Genomic DNA, 6064 nt, shown 5'->3' with positions numbered 1-6064 from the left:
TTTAAATGGGTATCTGTCGAAGCGAACGTCACTTGAATTTTACCCCTCCCCCTTGCTTAAGCACGCAGTTGCCCTATTTCAGCCTTTCGGTTGTCATTCCGTAGCTACCGTTCTTCAAAGCTCAGTAACTTTAACGACGCAGCACAGGCTACGTGACCATAGTGACAATAGTGAATAGGCAATGGGCATCAGAAGTTTATCACCTAGCACCTGTCAAATTATTGTGGATGATTTTGATATGATTAATTAGTCATTGTCATATCCACACGCAGGCGCGCACACAAACCATTTTATTGTGGGTAGGTGACGGATTACATTCATGCTTACCCGAATCCACCCGTCATGTTGATTTATCAAGTTGACAAATCCATATTTGAACCTTTCCTCACACACTACAGTAATGAAAAATAAAGTTAAAGGAAATATATAAAGCCTAATGTAATTTTTTCTTTTTTTATATATTTAAATAGTAGCATAGGATGAAAAATACGTGAGATGTTAGGGGTTCAGTATGCAAAGTGGGAAAACCTATTTTTGAATTACTAAAGAAACGAAAGAAATTAAGCAGGGAGGGCTTTTTAGTAATTAGGGAACACAATTGGACCTTATCTTACGCATCTGGACTGGAGTCTAAACGAAGGATCATTTATGTGCAGTCTACAATCACCATCAACAAATGTAAATTAAACTTGCCAATGTTAGAAGAGAAATAAATAGCGCTTGGCGAATACCAGTTAGCCAGTGTGATGATCTGTGGGTCAAAAGGCTCGCTGTGCAGTCCAGGTGTTGTAGGCCGTCGTTAGATGTCCGATACACTCTTTAAAGTTCAATTAATGAACGATTTGGTTAAAGATTACTCCAATACGATGAGACAGAGTTCGGATAATTTGAGTCGGTGAGTCGCAATTAACATTGCGTTTGGGTGCTTCATCCAAGATCTGTCCAGGCAGCTTTGCAGTCACTAACGTATAATCCTCTGAAGAGCAAATTGTGCTGTCTTCAACTTTGATAAATCCAGGCAAAGGGAGTGTCTTTGGTTAAGAGTCAGCCCCCTTCATTCTTGGTGAATGGAGGTGAGTCCTGGATTCTGTTTTTCATGACTCTGTCCCACCTATTCCTTCTTCTTCTTTCAGTCACACATAAACCACAGACACACAATTAAGGATGCACATATCTCAATTGTTTTTGTTCTCTGGATTTTTGACACGCAATGGATATCATATGACTCATTTTAATGAGCTCACTACAGAGATATTGCAGTCTGTCACATAATCCAAAAAGGATATGGACATGATTGTATCTTCCAGTTAGTGAAGATGGTCTAACATTCAGTATGTCCCTTTCCTACTAGCTGAAATCAATGGTATATTATGAGGACATATATGAAGTACAAGGGTTTTGCTTTTCAATTGGAAGGAACTTTTTTCAAACCCGTATGAACTTGTACTCGTTGTGAAATATTTTACTATTGATCTTTTACAGGTACAGTCCTGCACTTTTTTGTGATTCATGTGGTTTTTACTTTGTAACTTGTATAACTGCATGCTCTTATGGGTCTTCCCTTTTGGCACTTGTTTAGTTTTTCACAATGTATGCTTCATGTTTTGGCTGCTTGCAATGTTTGGGACTACCTCGTTGTTATGATCAGTGACCTATGCTCTTTTGTAAAGCTCTCTCTTGGAAGTCGCTTTGGATAAAAGCGTCTGCTAAATGCATAAATGTAATGTAAATGTATGAATTTGGGATCATTAATCAAAGTCACAAAGCATAAAAAAATCACAACTGTTGCTTAAACCCTGGAATTGTCATTTTAGTTGATCAATTGCTATCAATGGCCTGAACCCTGTAGTACAGAGTGCTACACCATCTTTATTCACAAACATAACCTCTGCCAACAATACTGTACTACACCAGAGCCTGACAAGCAACGGCACCTGCAACTGGAACACCATCTTCAGGGGTTTTGCTCAGAGTATTATTGGCAGAGGAATTGTATATCAGGTATCCTATAAAAATAGCCCCCCTAACCCCCCACCACCCCCCCAAGCAGCATCACAGACGTGCTCTTCCATACTAGGGTAAGTCAAAGGGAAGGGAATTGTTTGTACTATGGGTACATGTGTGTGTGTGTGTGTGCATGTGTGTGTGTGTGTGTGGGGGGGGGGCAGGCATGCTTCATCCACAAGTACACACAGCCCCACACACACAGATGTTCACATAACCAAATGATAAATATGGAAAAGCTAACCCCTTGCTAAGATAATGGTTAAAATAAAAAAAAATACTTCCAAGCTTCTCCAGCAGGTTCTTTTCCCGCTACCGTAAACTGAATATCACAAATACATTTGTTTTATCATGTGAAGGGAAAAAACCTGGACTACTGATAGTTGCATTTTAATGTTGGATTAGAATGTCTTGAATTGTCTGCGAGAAAGCAAAGCAAATGGTCTCAGGCTGTAGTGGGGGTTAATGACATTACAAGGGCAGTTGACCATTTAAAGTGATCATCTTGGAGTTCTATGATGTAATCTTAGCTGCAAAGAGGTGATCCTATGGAATGTAAGGGTAACAAAGACAGTTTGGGGATAGTTGGTCTAGAGTTGATTATTGTTATACTCTGATTGGACTGAATGATTGTATTATTTTAAGGAGTGAGCCAATTACAGAATTACTTCTGAATCCATCTGATTCATGGCCAGAGGGTTTTGTGTTATTGTCTTATGTTTGTGTGTCAAAGATGGTTATGTTGGTGTAATGGTTGTTCTGTTTAATTAACATGATAATAATTCAGTTTAACAATTGATTATCTGAAAAACCACCATCACAATGACCTTACCACAGTCATAGAGGGACAGCAGGTGTGCCAGTGAGGGGAAGCAGTCCGTGACAGATTTAGTAAAAAAAGTTACAAAAAGTATTTTAAAAAACGTACCTTTGTTATATACACAGTGGCAGTAGCACAGTCTCTGGGGAAGGAAGGTCAGAGAATTGAACTGATAGTGAATAGAGAAAACAAAGATAATATACAGCTTGTGTTGGTTATTCAACCAGGTAGACACATAACCATGGACACAGCAACCACTGAATTTTAGGAAAGCTTACCATGTCAGGACACAGAATATGAGTGTCACTCAGCTCCTATAGAAGGCTGGTTCTTGTGCGACGAGAATTGTGGTCCTTTACAAACGTGCAACTTTCAGTTGGGAAAGTGTACAAACATAATTGATTTTAAAACAAAAAATACAGTGCAAATGTATTCAAAACCGCAAAAATGTTATGACAAATTTTACAGTGAATGCAAAACTGGAACATCAGGTTAATGTTATCCTCAGATGACCTTTCCTCCAGTTTGTCTCTTAGTTCACACAGCCACATACATACACATTCACATATCTGCCTCCCTGGCATGGCATGTTGGCCACTGCCAGCACTCACCCACACTGATGATTGCTGGCCCCTGAACCTCAATCATCGGACCACAGGGGAGTTCCCCATGGGTTCACTGTTGGTACTTTGACTTTTCAAGACACTTCATCCATCCTTCCATCCGTTATTAATCACTTATCCGGGGTCGGGGTCATGTTGGCAGCAGGTTAAACAGGGTGTTCCAGATGTTCCCCAGCAACACTGTCCTCCTGGAAGGTCTCGAGGTGTTCCCAGGCCAGATGAGACATCCCTCCCGCACGTTCTGGGTCTATCCCGGGGTCTCCTCCCAGTTGGACGTGCCCGGAAGTCCTCAAAAGGAAAGCGACCAGGAGGTACCCTAGTCAGATGCTTGAACCACCTCAACTGGCTCCTTTTGACGCGAAGGAGCAGCGGCTCTCCTCCGAGCTCCCTCCGGATGTCTGAGCTCCTCACCCTGTCTCCAAAGCTGAGCCCGGCCACCACACGGAGGAAACACATTGTGGGCACTAGCTCCTTCTTTTGGTCACTACCAAAACCTCATGACCAATAGGTGAGGGTTGGAACGTAGATCGATTGGTAACTTGAAAGCTTTGCCTTCCGGCTCAATTTTCCTTTCACCACAGTATGGTACAACGCCGCTCCAACCCGCCCGTCGATCTCAAGCTCCTTTCTCCTGTCACTCGAGAACAAGATCCCAAGATACTTAACCTCTTTCGCTTGGGGTAGCGACTCACTCCCAACCCAACAAAACTCCCTATAAAAATATAAGAGTCTCCCACTGTAGTCTCACACTTCAACAACCCTATCTCCCCTGTACAGCAAGACCATCAAAACAGATGGTTTAGAAACCAACTGAATACAGTATGTGGAAAACTATATACAAATCTTTGGTGAAGCCCTGGACATATTTTTTGAATCCTGGGAATGAACAGGAATGGAAGAGAGACTTTCCGATTTGGAAATGGGACTTTCCAGGGCCCTCCAACTCCATCCAGCACCGGCCTCTCAGCCCTGGCCCTCCACCCCTAACCCTCCAAACCTAACCCTCCACCCCTAACCCTCTCAGCCCTGGCCCTCCAACCCTAACCCTCCACCCCTAACCCTCTCAGCCGTGGCCGTCCAACCCTAACCCTCCACCCCTAACCCTCCAGCCCAGACCCTCCACCCCTAACCCTCCATCCCTAACCCTTATCAGCCCTGGCCGTCCACCCCTAGCCCTCCAACCGTAACCCTCGACCCGTAACCCTCCACCCCTAGCCCTCCAACCCTCCACCCCTAACCCTCCACCCCTAACCCCTCCACCCCTAACCCTCCACCCCTAGCCCTCCACCCCTAACCCTCCACCCCTAGCCCTCCACCCCTAACCCTCCACCCCTAGCCCTCCAACCCCAACCCTCCACCCCTAACCCTCCATCCCTAACCCTCCAGCCCTAACTCTCCACCCCTAGCCCTCCAACCCTAACCATCCACCCCTAACCCTCCATCCCAGGCCCTCCAACCCTGTCACTGACTCTCTCCTGTACTGTGTGTCGTCACCTCACAGCAGAGGAAAAGACAAATTTAGCAGATTATAACTAAAGGATATGATTTCTTCCTGCCATTTTTAAGTGTGTGAGTGTGTGTGCCATGCCAGGGTTACAGATATGTGGAGGGGGGACACCGCCGTGTGTTTGTCAGGATCTGGCAGTGTGAGTGAGGCTAGGTGGCAGAAGCTCTGCCAAGGCTAACCAAGGCCCTGCTAGCTGCCACTGTTACTCCAACACGTTATAGCTCTATGTTTAGTTCGGCCCAAACCCCGTGACTTAGGCAGCAGCTGTCTGGGAAAGGTTAGCGCACAGCTTTTATGGCCCCGGGGCTGTGGAAATAGACCTATAGCCTGTGACTCACACGTTCTGCAGTTTTTTCTATCATGTTGGTAAAATGATGGAGGGTTGGTAATCTTCTGATGAGTCCAGAAAATGTGCTGCTGGACCAGTTGACCTGCAGTCTGTATGGGGCCATGTCATAAACACTTGTGTTCTATTACTTGACATTAGTTTTTACCAGTTTTTACCAGTTTAGGGAGTTCATGCTTGGCTTCTTTCTGAGTTGAAGTCGTTGATATCTACAAGCTTTATTAAAGCCCTTATTCAAATTTGTTGTTAAAATGTTAAATGTTAAAATGGGGTACACAAATAACATTTTATTTGATATTATGACACGGCCTTGCAGTATAATCTCTAGATCATTGTGATATATTGTCTTCACTTTCAGAAATATTAGTTTCGAAATACTTTAAAGTTTTCTCCCACACAAGTCACAAACAAACCGACAGTGCTGTGAAGTTAGTTTGAGTTCAAATGAGGAATGCAGTTGTTTTCTGGACAAAGAAAGGCTACCTGAAGTACAGGATTTACTTCTGGTCAATCAACAGCCATGTTAATATGTGCCAAGAATGAGTCCAGGGAACAAAGATGATACACCAGTGTCAACAACAGTCAGGCCTCTGGCATCATACATACGATGGTTGCTAGCTATAACTACCTCCCACTCCCTGTTGCCATGCCCAGTAGTTCATGTTGCTGTCCCTGTGCAGCCCCCCTGCCTAATAAGCACGCTGACAGGTGTAGCTGCTGACAAGTGAACTGGGTTTCACACACATACAGTACACCCACTGACA

This window comes from Hypomesus transpacificus, chromosome 18 (assembly GCF_021917145.1).
Source record: "Hypomesus transpacificus isolate Combined female chromosome 18, fHypTra1, whole genome shotgun sequence".
In the NCBI taxonomy this organism is placed as follows: domain Eukaryota; kingdom Metazoa; phylum Chordata; class Actinopteri; order Osmeriformes; family Osmeridae; genus Hypomesus; species Hypomesus transpacificus.
Note: the sequence above shows the minus strand (reverse complement) of the source record.